This window comes from Panicum virgatum, chromosome 3N (genome assembly GCF_016808335.1).
Source record: "Panicum virgatum strain AP13 chromosome 3N, P.virgatum_v5, whole genome shotgun sequence".
NCBI classification, from domain to species: domain Eukaryota; kingdom Viridiplantae; phylum Streptophyta; class Magnoliopsida; order Poales; family Poaceae; genus Panicum; species Panicum virgatum.
Window position 1 is genome coordinate 14,100,560 of NC_053147.1, and position 19,613 is coordinate 14,120,172.

The 19,613-nt window shown below is 58.1% G+C and overlaps 1 pseudogene; it reads right to left on the reverse strand.

Moving 5' to 3' along the window:
* Positions 1-2,230: 2,230 nt before the first annotated feature.
* Positions 2,231-4,144, reverse strand: LOC120667575 (annotated as a pseudogene).
* Positions 4,145-19,613: the final 15,469 nt, after the last annotated feature.

The following is a 19,613-nucleotide window of genomic DNA, read 5'->3' on the forward strand; positions in this document are numbered from 1 at the left end:
TTACGTTCTTCACTCAGTGAAGGTCTAACAAGCTGCCCAACACCATCATAGCGGAAGTCTTCATTTCCATCTCGCTCATCTTCAACGATCATGTTATGCATTATGATACAAGCTGTCATGATCTCTCTAAGGGTTTCTTTATCCCAAAAACGAGCTGGTCCACGAACAATAGCAAAACGAGATTGTAGAACTCCAAAAGCCCGTTCTACGTCCTTTCTAACGGCTTCTTGTGCTTGACAAAAATATTTCTTCTTATTCCCAAGTGGAGACTTCATGCTCTTCACAAATGTTGCCCATTTAGGATAGATGCCATCTGCAAGATAATAACCCATTGTATAACTATGACAATTGATTGTATAGTTAACTTGTGGGGCTTCACCCTCAGCTAGCTTTGCAAAAAGATGTGAACGGTGAAGAACATTGATATCATTGTGGGACCCTGGCAAACCAAAGAAAGCATGCCAAATCCATAAATCTTGAGAAGCAACGACTTCGAGAATGATGGTGGGCTTATGAACATGACCTGTATATTGCCCTTGCCATGCTGTTGGGCAATTTTTCCACTCCCAATGCATGCAATCTATGCTCCCAAGCATTCCGGGAAAGCCTCTACTCTCACCGATTGCAAGTAATCTAGCTGTGTCATGCTCGTTTGGAGATCTCAAGTACTCATCTCCGAAGACCTCGATAATAGATCTAACAAACCTTCTAAGACTCTCTACGACAGTGCTTTCACCAATGCGAATATATTGATCCATAAAATCTGCAGGTACTCCATAACTTATCATCATGTATGCTGCACAAATCTTCTGCAAACATGATAACCCAAGGCGTCCATTCCCCTCTCTTTTTTGAACAAAATAGTCATCATGTTGCTCTACAGCTTGCACTATGCGCATAAAGAGATAACGACCCATTCTAAACCTGAGGAAAGAAATACGAATAAGAAAACACAAGAAAAGAATAAACTGAGAATTTCGAAACCAAATTGGAGGATTGAATGCAAACCTGCGGCGAAAGAAATTCGGACCATAGGTCGGATTCTCTGAAAAATAGTCATTGTACAACCTCCATGCGCCGCCTACTCTGTCGCGATGAATATACTCTCGACCAACCACAGAACCGCCCCATCTTGGAACATTTCTAGCTTTGTATTGTGTGTGTGCTATGTGTAATGCTGAAAGGATGAGTTCGTCATCGTCATCTGACGACGAGGAGGAGTCCAAGCGAGACAAAGAACTCATTTCAGTAGGGGAGGGAAGAATGACTTGGTGTGGGAACCAGAAGGGTGGACATGCATATATATAGCGAGCTGAAAAATATAGCCGTTGGAATTATGACCGTTTGAAATATGACCGTTGCAAAATAGCCGTTGTAAATATGACCGTTGCAAAAAAAATCCGTTTCAAATATAACCATTCGAAATATGACCGTTGCAACAAATCCGACCGCTGAAAATATAACTGTTGCAAAATACTATTTCCTGCAAAATATGATCAAAAAATGTTTATGTAAAACTATACTCATGGTAGTTGGTCCATGTCAATAAAATATGAGAGAGTTGAAAGTAAGGGGGCAAATATGAGGGATTTGTTGGAGTACATTTTGAAGTAGAAGAGAGAAACTGGATGAGAGGTCCTCATATGGGAGAAATAGGGGGCCAAAAATAAGAGTTTGGTTGGAGATGCTCTAAAGGCGCCCGAGCGGTGAGGCGGACGAGAGGTGGGTGCCGTTCATCAATGCTTGTCGGTTCGATCAGGATTCCGTTCGGTCGCCGTTCACCAATCAATGCAGCAGCAGCAGCAGCAATCATACTCCAAGTGGGTGATTTCTGAATCATTCCAATGGCAGGAAATACTCGAGTGATTTTCTGTGCTATCCTCCCGCTCGTGAATTCTTCACCTTTTTTTTCAAAAAAAAAGTGGACATGCTCTCGTGAGCTATGCAACCTAGCTATTTTACAGGGTAAATAAATATATCAGTAAATTTTCGTCTTGTTGTCGAGACAAGGTGTGATCTTGTAACAAGAAAATGGTTATGATCTTGTAAAGCAGATGGCGGGGTGGTGAGGAAAACAAATCAAGTCATGAAAAAGAATTTCAATTTAGGCCTACTAACCTAATTGGGCTGTACAAATTATTGCATCTGGGCCAGTTTTGTGGGTCGCCAACAAAAAGGCCCAAATACGTCTTTCGAAAAAACAACAAAATGCCCAAATACCGCAGGTGATCTACGGCTCTGCCCTGCCCCGGCCGTCGCATACCGTCGGGGTGGGTGGCTCGCTCGTCTCCGACTCCGAGCCGGCGTGCCTGGAGACGAGCTCCTTGCGGTCCGCGCTGGAGGTACGGAGGCGCGCGAGGATCTTGCCGAACTTGGCCTTGGGCCGCCGCGCTGATGGCGATGGACACGTCGTTCGGGAAGAGGTCCCTGCGCACGAACGCGTGGTACATGGTCGCCGCCAGCACGGCCGCCACCGTCACCGACGCGACGCCGGCGAGCACCACTGCCAGCGCCCGCGTCAGCAAGTTGTTCACCTCCGACGCGAAGACCGCCGTCGCGATGGCGGCGCTCGTCATCGGGAACGTGTACGCCCACCACGCCAACGAGAACCGGACCCCCCTGAAGAACTTGACGCGCACCACCAGCGACAGGTAGAGGAAGAGCGAGATGTAGTAGGCGACCTTGGCGCCGTGGTTGAAGTCGTCGCAGATCCTGGCCCAGGCCACCGAGGCCACGCTCGGGGTCGCGATGAAGAGGAAGAACACCGGGTGGAGCTCCCTGGGCAGCGGCACGTTGGTGGGGAGCCGCTGGTACAGCGTCACGAACAGCACCAGGTAGTGCACGAGCCCCACGGCGAAGAAGAAGATGGCGGCCTCGCGGAGCTCCATCCGGGCGCCCAGCAGAGCGCCGACGAAGTTGCCGACGACGGCCAGGTGGCTCGTCGGGTTCGCCACCTTGGACAGCCGCCACTCGCCGCCCGACATCCACTGCCCGTACACCTTGAGGTCCAGGACCAAGAGCGGCGCCATCAGGATGTACCACACCACGTGGTGGACCGGCCTCACCTGCTCCGGCAGGCCCTTCACCAGGAACAGGCACGCGATCCACGGCGAGAAGAAGAAGTTGACGCGGATGGGGTGGTGGAACTCGCGGCGGACGGCCTCGAAGTAGAAGACGATCTTGAGCAGGTAGATGGCGGAGACGAGGCCCATGAGGGCGACGGAGAACCACCAGAACGCGTCGTTGACGTCCCGGTTTACGTGGAGGAACGCCGTGGAGCGCTCCAGCTCCAGCGTCTTCCACAGCATCGCCTGGCTGCTGACGCCCATGCACATCCCGAACACGCTGATCGGGAACCGCAGCAGGAACGGCCACGTCGCGTCTTCGGGCAGCATCGGCACCTCCGTCGGCCGGAGCGTCTCGAGCTCGGGGCCTTCGAGGGCGGCGAAGTACCGGTCGGCGGTGGGGACCTCGTCGTCGTCGGTATCGTCCTCGGAGACCTTGGACTCGGCTGGCTCGTTGTCGGCCGGGTGGCGCGACCCCCCTCTGATGCTGGAGAGCTGCCGCTCGAGGCGCCCGGCGAAGGTCTTGAAGTGGTCGAACCGCCGGTCTCGCATGCTATCGCTGCGCGCCAGCGTGCCCTGCTGCTGCTCCGGCGGCTCCTCGCTCAAGATCGTGATCGTCGGCTGCGAGTGGAACCGCACCTGCTGCTTCGCCTCCTCGGAGACATCGAGGTCGGCGTCGGTGGGCGGCACGCCGGCATCGTGGTGGTGCACGTCGAGCTTCACCTCGTTCGGTACGCGGACGCCGTTGCCGTCGCTGTAGACGTACGCGCTGTGCTGTGCGAGGTGCGGCGCCGGCGGGGAGGCCGTCACGCTGCAGATCGAGATGGAGTACGGCGTCTCTATCTCCTGCACGTGCACGCGAATACGCGATGACCGCGCGGTGCGCTGGTCACCGTGTCCACCTCCTTCCTGCCAGCCACATCAGCCGCAGTCTCGGAGCCCGTTGCAACAGCGTCGATGAAGCCGGCAAGCGAGGTGCGCGTCGAGGGCACGGGAACCCGAAGAGCCGGCTCCGGCGAAGGACGCCTAGTGACGCCGTCCGGTCCCGCCATTTGAGTGCTCTCGCTGGACGCCGCCATGGGATGCTGATGCTAATACAGAGAAGCTGGAAGCTTAGTGTTGAATGAAGAGGAAGCCTGCTGGGTTCAGCTCGCAGGCAGGCAGGCTCAGAGCAAGCTCGTCCTCCAGTCTAGCTAGCACGACCGGTCTTGTCCATGGAGAACTGGAGATGATGAGGAAGATGGCCTATATATACATAAAGGCAGGCGCGTAGGCTTGGCCATTGGATGGACTTCTGCTTCTAGCTCTGGCAGGTGATTTTTCCTGGAATAATAGACGGGGCGGTGATGAGAGGTACTAGAGGCGTAGAGCTTGGGGTGCAATGCAATAGAAAAGAGTTGACAGAAAGAGAAGGCATCGACGCCGGTCAGAACAAGAGTGCAGTCAAAGTGGAAACAATATAGATTCATCAGTGCAGCAGCCAGCAGCAGCTGTCGTGCCGGACATTTCACTCGAGATCATCGTTGGATGCATGGGGCTTTAGTTTTCCGCGATTGACCGACGGCGACAAGCTCAGCTTTCGTACTAATTCCACCATATTAATTCTTGTCGACCCCCGGCAGTTTAACGGCGACAGGCTCAACTTTCTTTACTAATTTCACCGTGTTCTTGTCTTCCCGGGCCGTCGGGCGTTACTTACTAATTGTCTCAGCTTGGCGCTTAGCATTTTCCCCCCAGATGAACGGTACACTAGCACGCTTAGCATTTTATTTTTTGGTTTTGATGAGATGAGGTTGTATAATATCCGGTTTTGGAGTTAAGGGAGATTTTTTTTTAACTCGGTGGCAAGTCCAGGAGGTTAAATGGATGTTTCTCAAATAAATATCATTTTTTATTCAACAAAATAATTATTCAATTAGTAATCATGTGATGACATGCGCACCAAAGCCTAGTACCATAGTTAGCAAAGCTCCCAGTCCTGTCCTACTCCTTCCTATTTGTGGCGGAAAGTTATTTATTTGATGATGACTCTAGGTGCCTGCCTTGCCATGCTAATTCTACTAGAATTAACTTTTTTTTATGTAAAAAATGCTAGAATGAATATTACAAAGAATCTACGCCGTGATAGTTTGACGGCAGCCGGCAGGTGCATGGAGGATTGGAGTTCCGCGTGTGTTCATAGTAATGACGTGAACTGCTGTAAAGGAAATGATATAGAAATGGAGACGCAATTGTCGAACTAGATTCCAATTCCATGTTGGGGGTTTCAATTTAACGAAGATGTGTTGGGTTGCTTTCGCTCCATGGAGCACGGACCGTCAAATTTGCACTGCACTTTGTCAACTGCGTCTTGATCAAGGAGGAGAGGTCAAAATTAGCAAATTAAGGACCCGTTCGGTTAGAGCAACTCTAGCAAAGTTCCTATTTAAATTCCTAAATTTTTAAGTATGGACCAAAAGCTAAAAACTAACTCCAGCAGAGCATCTACTTGGATCTCTAGAGTAGGAGGCTCTTAAATTCCTCTTCCCAACCCCATCTCTCATGGATTGCTAGGAGGCCCCAACTCTCGGTCCTTGTGTTCGGTGGAAGGATGGCGTCTCGATGGCGTCTTCCACCATGCTGCCACCGGCGAGGAGAGCCAGGCCATGACGTCGGCCTCCGCGGTGGAGGCGACCGACGAGGACGGCGCCGCGTTGCAGAGGCAGGGCTCTCTCACCCTACCGCCACCGCCAGCTCCTCCTGCTCGGCCCCGGCTCGTGCCCCCAGTACTGCGCCTCGAGGGTGGACGCCCGGTGGACGAAGACGGGGAAACACCTGGCCAGACGCTATTGATGGATGACCGGCGCATCAAGGAGTCACCACGCGGCTGCAGGCAGAAGCGCGCCGAGGTGAAGAGTGTCGGGTATCACAATTAGGGACACCCAAATCGGGGTACTAAGACCGCCTCTAAAAACGCAAAACACCTGTTAAAACAACTGGGCCCACGAAGGCCCACAACCTGCTTCCCATCCGGAAGAAAGGAGAGGACTCAAAGAAGCCCAGCGTGCGGCCCATTCGCATCCCTCTTGGGCCCGCCGGACAACCTCCGCCTCGCTCGAGGGCTCCCCTCGGGACCCTCGACCGCGCAACACACCTCCGCCTCGCTCGAGGGTAGCAGATCTGCCCTCGAGCGGGTGACTCACCTCCGCCTCGCTCGAGGGTAGCGGATCTGCCCTCGAGCGGGTGACTCATCTCCGCCTCGCTCGAGGCCGTCTCTCGGCACAAGGGACAAACAGCCCCGCCGCCCAACCGACCGCCATAAGAAGGCATTAAAGGCCAGCCACTCCGCCACGGCTCAAAGGACGGGCGGCGTCAGACTGCCACTCCCACAGTGGATGTGACCGGGGTCCCCATCCGCTGACTCCGGTCACCATTCCGCCATCCCGGATGCTGCAGCAGCACCTTGGGACCTATAACACGGGATAGGACAGGCTCGGCACTGCTCCCGTTACTGTTCTGCCGACGCCAACCATCCAGACTCACCTCCCCGCTGAGGAAGGGGTCCGGCGATGTCACGTGTCCTTCCGTGAGGGGCACTCAGCACGCACGGGCAGGGCCCCGGACCTCCCCCCTTGTGGAGACCGGGACCTCCGAGCGTCCCCTGGACCTCCTAGTGTGCACGCCCGCACACCGACCAGGGGGTCCAGGGCCGCCGCGCGCCCCGCTACCACTACCACTGGTGCATGCAGGACCCTAATCCATAGGGCCCACCAAATGCCACCGCGTCGTATATCGGAGACCATACATCAGCGACGACCACGCCACCTACAGGGACACTGCAGGACAACTGGCGCGATCCTTGCAGAACCAAGGACGAGATCCAGGACGACAGCGACGTGCGCCGCCTTCCCACAGTGTACTTCCTACAGTATCCAACAACTGTACCCCGCGATTCAGGGGAAAACGACGACTTCTATGCCCCCACTCATGTACCCCACCCCTCCTTGTGACTATAAAAGGAGGGAGCAGGCTTCCTTTAGCCTGGGCTGCTGGACTCTGGCTACCGCTGGCTGGTTAGTCTCTCTCTGGACTCTAGTCTGCTTGGTCTCTCTGGCTTCTGTCTTCAAGAGGACGTTCAGGGACTACTGAGCACTCATCTCAACCGACTCCACTCCTAGCTGAGACTTGGGAGCTTCTCTCCCTCTCTCGCCTTGCTTGTACCCCCTACTACAAGCACTCCGGGTGCAAGATAATACAGTGCCCTCGCACACCCCTTTGCTGGACGTACGACCCCGCAGTCGGAACCAGGATAAACCGTGCGTTACTGTGTTGCCTCTTGCATCATCATCTGGGACGAGGAAACACGCAGCATTCACTAGTTGGGATTCGGGCCCCCGGGTCGGGACACCGACAGTTGGCGCGCCAGGTAGGAGAAGACTGCGTGACATTTTTCTCTCTTTTTCCCAGTTGATCTCCAGGGATGGCGGACAGATCCAACCCATACCCCATGGGCGTTTCGGATCCGTTTCCAGCGGGACGCGTGATCTTGTTCGAGAGTCTCGAGTTTAGAGCAACCGGCAACGGTTACCTCATGTAGCTCCTCTCGCCCGGACGCAACCCCGTCACCCCGACTTCACCTGCCCGGCGCAACAGGCGCTCGGGCCAGCGTTCGCGACAAGCACGCGCGGAGCGGCGTCGCGCGGCACGCCACAACTCCCCCACGTGGGTCGAGGCTGGCATGTCGCAAATCAGCATCACGACCAACGGGGCCACCGTTTTGTCATCGCGTGCCTCAGCGTCATCTGCGCCGGCACCATCGCCAGCGGCAGCACTAGTGCCTCCCAGGGGGGACTCGACTTCGGCGTCGCCCTTCCCCTTCGGGATGCGCAACGCTGCCGCCCACGCCTCATCAACCAGCGCTAACTTCATCGAGCATGAGGATCTGTCGGGTCATCATCTTCTGTCGATCCGCAGCCTCATCGCGTCGTCTCCTGACGAATCCTACCCCGAGATGGCGAGCTCGATCGCCGACGACATCGACTTCTTCATGAACAACTTCACGGCAGAGGAGGCCGAGGACTACTCCGGGGTTCGCCACCCCGACGCTCTTCGCTCGTTCCAGCTGGCGACGGCTTACTGCCTCACCTGCTCCGAAGACTCCAGCGAGGGGGATTTCGATCCTTCCCGAGAATGCTTCATGGCGGACCTCGCGGACGAGCAAAACGACAACGCCCCGAGCAACCACGAGGATGGCGGGGCGGACGCGCAGGCAAACCCACCGGTGGTGCCGCTTGCAGCCCCTTCTTCGTCAAGCTCGGCGGCGCGACAAGCTCAGCTGGCACAGCTCAATGAGCTTCAAGCCAAGCTCAATGAGCAGCGTCAACAAACCCAGGAGCTGCGCGCCGCACTCGAGCAGCAGCGTACCGCGCGTGGTGCACACGCCCAGGCCGCGGGACGTGTTGCACGGGAGCGCATCCTGGCCGACCACAACGTCGACAAATCTCCGGAGCTGAAGACGGCGGGCGAGAAGCTCGTCGCTGCGGCTTACCTACTCCAAGCTATGCCCGAGCCATCGACACCTTCAGGCCGCAACCTGCGCCGCGAGGCACAGGAGCTCATCGAGCAAGCTGCCGTGCAGCAGGCCGAGAGTTCTGCGTCTCGTATGCGCTCGAAAGCCCCGGAGCAGCCGGATGGGACCGCGCATCAGGACCGTGAGGTTTCTGTGCACACACCCCCAGCGGGGAAGGGCAAGGCAGCCGGAGCGCCCGGTGCGAAGGCGCCCTCGGTGCACGAGCACATCAGGAGAGTTCCCGTAAGGGAGCGAATCTGTGACACTCGCGGGCACGCTGGCGACGGCGACGCCCACAACATCATCGACGGCAAGAGGTACACCCCTCGACGGGGTGGACGCTTCGACCCTGAGCATGATAGGGGTGAGTCACCGGAGCCTCCGGGCACACGGGTGTTCAGCTGGGAGATTCGAACTGCATCTTTTCCCCCGCGCTTTCGACAACCCAACACCCTCGTCAAATACTCGGGCGAGACTGACCCTGCAGTCTGGCTCAATGACTACCGCCTAGCGTGCCAGCTAGGCGGCGCGACGGAGGACGCGGTCATCATCCGCAACCTTCCTCTTCATCTTGCCGACGCCACACGAACGTGGCTCGAGCACCTGCCTGCGGATCAGATCCACAACTGGGCCGACTTGGTCCATATCTTCGTGGGCAATTTCCAGGGCACGTACGTGTGCCCTGGGAACTCCTGGGACCTCAAAGGGTGTCGCCAGAAGCCCCGCGAGTCCCTGCGTGACTACGTGCGACGCTTCTCCAAGCAGTGCCCCGAGCTCCCCAGTGTCACCCATGTCGAGGTCATCAACGCTTTCCTCGAGGGTACGACGTGCAGGAACCTGGTGCACGAGCTTGCGAGAAGCCGACCCGTCAGCACCAATGAGTTGTTCGACGCTGCCACCAACTACGCCGCCGGCGAGGAGGCTGTTGGTGCCATCTTTGACGACAAATCGAGCAAGCGCAAGGATGATGTGCCCGCGGAGGGCAGCAGCGTCAAGCCCAACGCCCCCGCCAAGAAACTGAAGCGGGGGAGGAAGGGAAAGAAGCCGGTCCCACCGAACCAGCGTGAGTCGGGGCGGGCAGAGGACTCCGAGGAGGCCTTCGCTGCCGCCCCAGACGGCAAAGGGCCTCGAGGCCCCCCTCGAGGTGGTGGTGGCCAATTCGACGACATGCTCAAGAAGCCGTGCCCTTACCACCAGGGCCCGGTCAACCATACCCTCGAGCAGTGCAAAATGCTCAAGAAGTACTACAACCATGTCGCGCATCGCGACGAAGACAAGAAGAAGGACGCGGGCGACAAAGGTGGAGATGACGAGTTCCCCCCAGTGGAGAACGCCTTCTTCATCTTTGGAGGAGCAACGACGAATATGACTCCTCGGCAACGTAAGCGTGAGCGCCGCGAAGTCTTTTCTGTCACCAAAGTCACGCCATCCTACCTCGACTGGTCGAAGGATACCATCGCCTTTGGCCGCGAGGACCACCCCGACTACGTCCCGCATCCGGGATGGTATCCGCTCGTTGTCGACCCCATCATCGGTAACACCCGCTTCTCCAAGGTGCTCATGGACGGAGGCAGCAGCCTCAACATCATGTACGCCCCCACCTTGGAGCTCATGGGGATCGGACTGGACAAGCTTCGCCCCAGCAAGTCACCATTCCATGGCGTCGCGCCAGGGAAGCGAGTCCAACCCCTCGGCCAGATCGATCTGCCTGTGTGCTTCGGCACAGCAGCCAACTTCCGCAAGGAGGTACTCACTTTCGAGGTGGTGGGATTTCGAGGGTCCTATCATGCCATCCTTGGTCGTCCTTGCTATGCCAAGTTTATGGCCGTCCCCAACTACACCTACCTCAAGCTCAAAATGCCGGGTCCGAAGGGCGTCATCACCATCGGCTCTTTGTTCGAGCACGCCTACGAGTGCGACGTCGAGTGCGTTGAGCGCGCGAAAGCTCAAGCGGAGGACGAGGCCCTCGCAGCCACCCTCGACAAAATGGTGAGCGAGGCCTTGGACTCCACGCACCGACACGCCGGGAGCTTCGAACCCGCCGAGGGTATCAAGAAGGTGCCCCTCGACCCGAGCCACTCCGACGACAAGGCATTGCAGATCAGCGCCACCCTCGATGACAAATAGGAAGTGGTGCTCATCGATTTCCTCTGCGCCAACGCAGATATCTTTGCGTGGAGCCCCTCGGACATGCCTGGCATACCGAGGGAGGTCGCCGAGCACTCTCTTGATGTCCGACCCAACTCCAAGCCAGTGAAGCAGCGCCTAAGACGCTTCGACGAGCTCAAGCGCCGGGCGATTGGCGAGGAGTTGCAGAAACTTCTGGCGGCCGGATTCATCAAAGAGGTATTCCATCCTGAGTGGCTAGCTAATCCAGTATTAGTGAAGAAAAAGAGTGGAAGCTGGAGGATGTGTGTAGACTACACTAGTTTAAATAAGACATGTCCGAAGGTTCTCTTTCCTTTGCCACGAATCGATCAGATTGTAGACACTACCGCAGGATGCGAACTCTTATCCTTTCTTGATGCCTATTCCGGTTACCACCAAATCAAGATGAAAGAGTCCAACCAACTCGCGACTTCTTTTATCACACCCTTCGGCATGCACTGCTACGTCACGATGCCCTTTGGCCTCAGAAACGCCGGAGCCACCTACCAGAGGTGTATGCTCCACATTTTCGGAGACCATCTAGGGCGTAGCGTAGAGGCATACGTCGATGACATCGTTGTGAAATCCAGGAAGGCGGATGACCTGGTTGCTGATCTCAGGATCGCATGTGATTGCCTACGAGCCAAATTGGTAAAACTTAACCCCGAGAAGTGCGTGTTCGGGGTGCCTCGAGGCATGCTCTTGGGCTTCATCGTCTCCCAGCGGGGCATCGAACCCAACCCTGACAAAGTCTCGGCCATCACTCGGATGGGACCGATCCGAGACCTAAAGGGGGTACAGAGGGTCATGGGATGCCTAGCGTCCCTTAGCCGTTTTATCTCGCGTCTCGGCGAGAAAGGCTTACCCCTGTATCGACTCTTGAGGAAAACCGAGCACTTCACGTGGACCCCCGAAGCTCAAGAAGCCCTCGAAAGGCTGAAGGCATCGCTCACTCGTGCTCCCATTCTCACACCACCTACGGACGGCGAGCCCCTCTATCTGTACATAGCTGTGACGACCCAAGTGGTCAGCACGGTGATCGTGGTCGAAAGACAAGAGGAGGGTCATGCTCTGCCCGTCCAACGACCAGTGTACTACATCAGCGAGGTGTTGTCTGAAACTAAGACACGCTATCCGCAGATTCAAAAGCTACTCTATGCAGTGGTTTTGGCTCGGCGCAAGCTGCGCCACTACTTCGAGGCTCATCCCGTCACCGTGGTCTCGTCTTTCCCCTTGGGAGAGATAGCCCGCAACCGGGAAGCCGAGGGTAGAATTGCCAAATGGTCTGTGGAGCTAATGGGAGAAACACTCACCTATGCCCCCCGCAAGGCGATCAAGTCCCAAATCTTGGCCGACTTCGTGGCTGAGTGGATGGACACTCAGCTACCTCCACCGCAAATCCAGGGCGAATGCTGGACAGTGTACTTCGACGGGTCGGTGATGAAAACCGGCGCTGGAGCTGGCCTACTCTTCATCTCACCCCTCGGAGAACACATGCGGTACGTGATACGTTTGCATTTCCCCGCCTCTAACAATATGGCGGAGTACGAGGCCCTCCTCAGTGGCCTCCGCATCGCCATCGAGCTCGGCGTCAAACGCCTCGACGCGTGCGGTGACTCTCAACTCGTCGTCGACCAAGTAATGAAGGAGTCTAGCTGTCACGACCCGAAGATGGAGGCGTACTGCAGCGCAGTGCACCGCCTCGAAGACAAATTCGACGGCCTTGAGCTCAATCATGTCCCGCGCAAGTACAACAAGGATGGAGCCAGGCCCCTCGTCCGCTGGGCCCTCCGGCGAGAACTCCTCGGCGGACGAGGCCGAACCCATGGACATTGACTTCGGGACCACCTCTGCGAACGAGGCCGAAGCAATGGAAGTCGACGAGGCCCCCACCTCGCGAGATTGGCGTGTCTAGTACCTTGACTGGATGACTCGAGGGGTCCTACCCTCGAACCGTGCTCAGGCGCGGCGCCTCGCCAGACGGGCCAAGTCCTTCGTCCTAATCGACGACGAGCTACACAAGCGCAGTCCCTCGGGTGTCCTGCAACGATGCATCCCCATCCCCGAGGGAAAGGAGCTGATCCGCAACATCCATGCCGGCATCTGCGGCCATCACGCCGCGCCACGCACTCTCGTGTGTAACGCGTTCCGGCAAGGCTTTTACTGGCCCACCGCGGTCGCTGACGCCACCGACGTTGTGCGGACCTGCGAGGGTTGCCAGTTCTATGCTCGAAAAACACACCTCCCGGCCCATGCTCTGCAGACCATCCCCATCACGTGGCCGTTCGCCGTGTGGGGATTAGACCTCGTCGGTCCGCTGAAGAAGGCACCCGGGGGCTTGACCCACTTGCTGGTGGCGGTCGACAAATTCTCCAAGTGGATCGAGGCTCGACCCATCGGCAAGATCAAATTCGAGCAAGCAGTTCTATTCTTCACCGACATCGTCTTCAGGTTCGGGGTCCCGAACTCGATCATCACCGACAACGGCACCCAGTTCACAAGCAAGAAGTTCTTGGCGTTCTGCGACAGTTTCCACATACGTGTGGACTGGTCGACTGTGGCACACCCACAGACGAACGGGCAAGTGGAGCATGCCAACGGCATGATCCTCCAGGGACTGAAGCCGAGAATATTCAACAAGCTGAACAAATTCGGTCGGAGGTGGCTCACGGAGCTACCCTCGGTCATTTGGAGCCTGAGGACGACCCCAAGCAGAGCCACCGGCTTTTCCCCGTTCTTCCTCGTCTACGGCGCCGAGGCCATTCTCCCCACTGACTTGGAATACGGATCGCCAAGGCTCAAGTCATACCAAGAGCAACGAAACCAGCGGGCTCGCAAAGACTTGCTGGACCAAGTGGACGAGGCTCGAGACATGGCGCTCCTCCACTCTGCGCGCTACCAGCAGTCCTTGCAAAGGTACCAAGCGCAGAGGGTCCGGCGCCGAGACCTCAACGAAGGAGACTTGGTGCTGAGGCTTCGACAGGACAATAGGGGCCGCCACAAGCTCTCACCTCCATGGGAAGGACCGTACATAATCGCCGAGGTGCTCAAACCCGGCACCTACAAGCTGGCGAACGAAAACGGCGAAGTCCTCTCCAACGCCTGGAATATACAACAGCTACGTCGCTTCTATCCTTAGCATTTCAAGCTATTTGTATATTGTTCGTACTCGCGTTTTCAATTTCCCGAAATAATAAGGAAGTATGCTTTACTTATTGCTTTTTGGGAACCTTCCGGACCCTCGAGGGCTCGGGTGCGCACGAACATTGAGGTACGCTCGGCTTTACCCTCGGCAAAGCCGAGCCTCCCTCGGGGGCTACTACGGGGGGAACCCCCGAACGTCCCCAAAAAGTCGCCAATGTTTGTTCGAAATATTTCCGTCTTGACCCTAAGCTTCTCGTATCCTTGGAAAAAACAGACGCGAGGCGTAAGCAACTACGGTACGGGGCTGGCCGAGTCGTGGGGCCGCCTACGCCTCCGGGATACGGCACCCCCTCACCACCCTATGCCTACGTTGCTTATGAACACGAACTTTCTCGTAGATGTTTATCTAAGTCGCATACGAAGAACACGGAAATAAAGTAAAGAAATATAGGCTCGAACGCACAAGGCCTCGACGGGCCACACATTCAAATTATGAAAATAAAATCTCTTATATTCATAGGATGCGATTACGAAGCGCGACTGTGATAAACACTAATCTATTTACATGGGCTTCGAGGCCCAGTTTTCCTACAGTCTATCATCCCCCCTTGCGGGCCCTCAGGGGCGTCGAATTCGGCGATGGGAGGGATGTCTGCTTCTAGCTTCTCGGCGAGGACGGTGGCGAACTCCTCCGCGGCTGCATCGGCTTCGTCCATGATGACCGACGTGGCGTCCGCATCCGCATCATCGGGAACGATGTACCCCGACGACACCCTCTGGAGATCCATGAGGTAGTGTGTCGAGGCCACGGCGAGAGCCCGCAGGACACCGAGACAGAAGGTGCTCTTGGCGTGTTCGGCAATCCGGCCGCCTAGCGCGCGTAGGCGGCTGATCACCGAACTGCCCGACACGGCACCCTCCCCCTCGAGCTCTTAACACACGCTCACGGCGGTCTGCTCCAGCTCAGCAAACTCCATCTGCGTCGCTGTGAGCGCAGTGTGGACCGCTTCCTTCGCCGCGGTCTCGTCCGCCACCTTCTGCCTCAGCTCTGAGCAAAGGAAACCAATGTCAGTTACGAAAAGTAACAAATCAACGAAAAATCGAAGGTACTCACCCGTGATGTTCCTCTGTGCCTCCTCCCTCTGGGCTCGAGCGGCCTCTTCGAGCAAGGACATGGAGGCTTCCTTCTCCTTAAGGGTAGCTCCCATGTTCTGGAGAGCCATCTCCTTCCCTTCGAGGGCCTCTCCTTGTTCCCGGAGGGTCCCGGTGAGCGCAACCACGACTACCTCCCTGTGGAGGAGCTCGGTCTTCTGCTGCTCGAGCGTTGTGCTGAGGCGCTGTAGCTTGGCACTTTGTGCCTCAGCCTCCCGAGCTCGATCCTCGAGCGCCGTCCGAAGGCGCTGCAGCTCGGCAGCTTGTGCCTCGGCCTCCCGGTCCTTCTCCTCCGCTGCCGCCCTCTGGACGTCCCGCTCACCAGCAACCCACGCCAGCTCCTCCTCCAGTGCCTGCTGACGCGCTCCCAGATCCGCCATCTTCGCATTGGTGTCAATGTTCTTGAGTACCAGCTCGGCGTTGTGCTGCCCGAGCTGGCTCAGCTGGGAGTACAGCCGGTTCATCTCGGCGCTCTTTTCGCGCGAGATTTCCCTCAGCTGCTGCAAAGGGGAGGACGTGGGTGAAGACGCGTAAAAGTTAAACCAAATCCGAGCAATTTTCGGGGGGGGGGGAGTATTTACCTGGCTGACCTGGTAATCCGCATTCTGGTGGAGCTGGAAGGCGCGGTCGAGGGCCTGCAAGATCTCGCGACCGACACCCATCTGCTTGTTCCAGGCCTCCTCCTCCTCCTGCTCCTTGCGGAGGAACTCCGAGGGTACCTCGGACGGGACGATCGCCCCGAGGTGGCTCCCCTCGGATGCCCCCGCTTCGAGCACGCCCGCGCTGGCCGACACGAACTCGGCGATGTGTGCGGCAGCGCTCGCCGTAGCAGCGGGGTCGATGTCCATCGAATCCCCGTACTCCTCGCTGCTGTCCGGCAGCTCCACCACCGCTGTCACACCTCCTTGCGCCATTGGCTTAGGCACTACCGCAACGGTACCCTCGTTCAGGGCCTCAGCGGGCCCCGAAATAGGGGCTCCTTCCACCGCCGGCGCCTCTTGCGCCGTACCCTCCTCCGCGACGCCCCCGTCCTCGGCCCTCGAGGGCTCGAAGACGAGGGTCTCCTCTACACGGTCGGCAGGGCGCTCCTGCGCGCCCCTACCGGTCTCTCCTTCTGTATCTGGTCGGGCGGCGCTAGCTGCGTCGCCCTGACCGGCCTCAACTTCGATGGCCGCCTAGGCAGCGCCACCGACACTGCCCTGGCCGGCCTCTTCGCCGGCATCGGCCGCCTGAGCAGCCGCTTCGGCACCACGCTGGCCGGCATCGCTCTGACCGGTGTCACCCTCCTCCTCCTGTGCCCGAGCTTGCTGCGCCGCCTGGGCCCCTCGAGCCATGGCCTCCCGTAACCTAGCGGCCGCCGCCTCGAGATCCACGGCGGGCTGGGGCTGCGGCGCCGTGTGCGGAGTGCTGCGTGCCCCGGTCTTGATAGCCTTGGCCGGGGCAAGCCGCACTGCATCCTTGGGAATGGCCCCGGGGCTGGAAATCAAGAGACGCGAGTTGAGCAGGATCGAGAAATCCACCAAATACGTAACAAAAACAAAATCCAAAATACTTACCCAGATCGAGCACTCATGCTCCGCTTCCTCGTGGTGCTCCTTCGAGCCCGGGGCATTGTGTTGTCCCTCGAAGACTGCCCCGAAGGCGCCCCCCTCGTGTCGGCCCGGTGGCTCGAGACTGCCAGCACGGACGACTCCTCTCCCGCCGCAGCCTCGTTGCCACGGATCAGCGCCTGGGCCGCGGGCTTCTCCTCGCCGGCCGGCGGCGGGGATGACTCCCGCGCCGCACCCTCGAGGGAGGGATTCGCCGATGACCCCAGTACGGCCCTCGGCTCCTCTGACGCCACGGTCGCTCCCTCTTCTTCGTCCCACAGGTAGAACGGTGGGGGGCTCGCGCCCTCCCCGTCCCTCCTCAGAGCGTGGTCCTCAGCGTCCTCGTCCTCCTCCGAGGACTCGGGTGTGGCGGGCTGCGGCTTCCCCTCCGCGCGAGCGAGCTTGCACGCCTTGTCGTGCCTCGCCTTCCTCTTCCTTTTCCTCTCGGCCTTCGTCTCCGCCGCGTCCTTCCGCCTCTTCATCTTCTCTGCGTGGAGGTGATTGATCAGGCGCTGTTCTGGGACCGGGGGCCTCGAGGTGCCGCACCTCAACCCCTGTAAAACACACCTGAGATAGGGTCAGGAAAAGGGAACTACACGATGCACGACGAGTTCGAAGCCAAAACTTACTAGGGAAATATACCCCGGCTCGGGGCGCATCTTGATCCTCCAAAGATCCCTGGGATTTTGGGGAAACTCCGCCACCGCGTACTTCGCCCTCCGGGCGGCGTTGGTGTGGGAGAGAAGCTTGCTCGACGTCCTCGAGCCTTCAACCTTGCTCCCGGGGGTGAGCTCGAAAATCGGCATGGCCCTTTCCACGAGAGGGATAACCCTCTGCCGGTGGAAGTTTGCGATGACGGCCGCTGCCGTCAGCCCCTTCTTCGCCAGACGCACCAGCGCGTCGGTGAGGCTCTCGAGCTTGGCCTGTTGCGCTGGGGGTGACACCCCCAGTCCCACTTCGGCGGTCGCTCCCAGAGAACTTTGTTAGTGAACGCCGGAAGCGCGCCCTTGTGGTTCCGAAGGTAGAACCACCCTCGGCTCTACCTGGCGTTGTTCGTCGTCATCTTGCTCGATATGTAAAAGTTCCTCCGGGTCGGGCGGACGTGGAGCGTCAGGCCACCGGCGCGCACGTACCGCCTCGGCTGGTTCCGCGCGTTCTCGACGAAGAGTTCACCACGGAACAGATGGATCCAGAGGTCCCAGTGGGCTTCGATGCCGAGGTACCCCTCGCAGACGGTGACGAAGACCGCCGCCTGCGAGATGGAGTTGGGGCTGAAATTGTGCAGCTCCACTCCGTAGTACTCGCACAAGGCCCTCATGAACGTACTAACGGGGACGCCGAAGCCTCGCTCATGGAGGCGCACGAAGCTTACGACGTAGCCTTGTGGGGGCTTCGGCTCGGTCTCGTCTGGGTGCGGGGAAATCCACGCCGGCGCTCCTCGAGTCGGGGTTCCGCGGCAGCAGCCGGTCGGCGACCAGCTGCTCCAGAACCGCCACGGTGGCGGAGGATTTCCCCCACGGTAGAGGCTCCTGGATGTCCGACATCTCCGCGAGTCGAGGGAGGATGCGGGAAAGGAGGCACCGAAATGGCTAAGTCTCTCTCTCTCTCTCTCTCTCTCTCTCTCTCTTTCTCTCCTTCTCCTTCTTCCTCCTCCTTCTCGCTCTTGGCTACGGGTTCAGGAAGCGACGAGGCGGAGAAGGCAAAGCAGGATGGAGGCAAATGGCCAGGTGAACCCAAAACATCCCCTTTCTCTTCATATTTATTCACCATGACGGGCACATCCGTAGCCATGGCCCAAATCTACCGCATTGAATGCGGTAGATTTTGCTATCACCGACGGATGAGCCCCATGACCGCGGAGTCTCCCACGCACGCACGCATCAATAAATGCGGCACGGTAACCAGCAGGTGCGGCGCGACTGTTGTGCTATACCATCCGCCAGCCGCCGCCCACGCCGCTTCGTCTGCCCGAGGCTGTCGCCTTGAAAGGCGCACCCACACCGCACCGCACAAATCGGGCCACGTCGCCCACCACCAGCGGAAGACCCGCGCGCATGACTCGCGACTCTGCATCGTTTCCGAATCACGACGGAATATTCCTTCGAGGGGTCTCTTTACCCCCGAAGGAATCGCATTTCGAGGCCTTACTGATTAGGGGGTCGAAGCCTGGCCCTTCAGGGGGTTCGACAGGCGCCCCAGATCACCAGAGTCAGGGACTGCAGGGATGTGCCGTAGAAGCTACCCTCGAACGCAGAGTTCGAGACATCCTATGCAGTGTTCAAGGCCAGTCGAGGGTGCCTAGAAGGGGGATCCCATCGAGGGAGAGCATCGAGCCCTCGGACCCTATCGAATGGGTCCGAGCCCCGCCTAGCGAACCCTCGCGAGCGCTTTATAGGACGTGCCTATGGACCACGAGCCGACCCCTATCGAACGGGGCACGGACGTCCGCTTGAACAACCCGCTAATAGCTCACTGAAGCAGCCATAGCTCGCGGCCCGGGCATGGGTAGCATGGTGCGCTTCACCCCTCCTCCCTGCAGAAGGGCGACGAGGGTAGTAATCGAAGTCGAGGGTTTCCCCTGAACACCTTCACACGGGCCTAGGCTCGGGGGCTCCTCGCACACCATGGTTCAAAACCACACCCTCGAATAAATCGACAACCGTCACTTATGAAGCTCCACGTGTATAACCGAACCCCCCGCTATTAGCGTACGTTCCCCTAACGGCTAAGCTGAACGCCAGGTCGCTGTACCAGCACTGAGAGTGCCGAGGCCGGCTGAAAAAGTGCCGATGCCGGCTGAAAAGATGCTGGACGGCCATCCCAGTAAAGCTACCCAGCGGGACAACGTTTATAGCCCTTGGACGAGCACAAACTCTCCTCCAAGGCCTCGGGGGCTACACCCGCGGGTGCGCTGACGCGCCCCCGCGAAGGTGACTTCACACATATTCGAGGGTCGTAACTCTATGT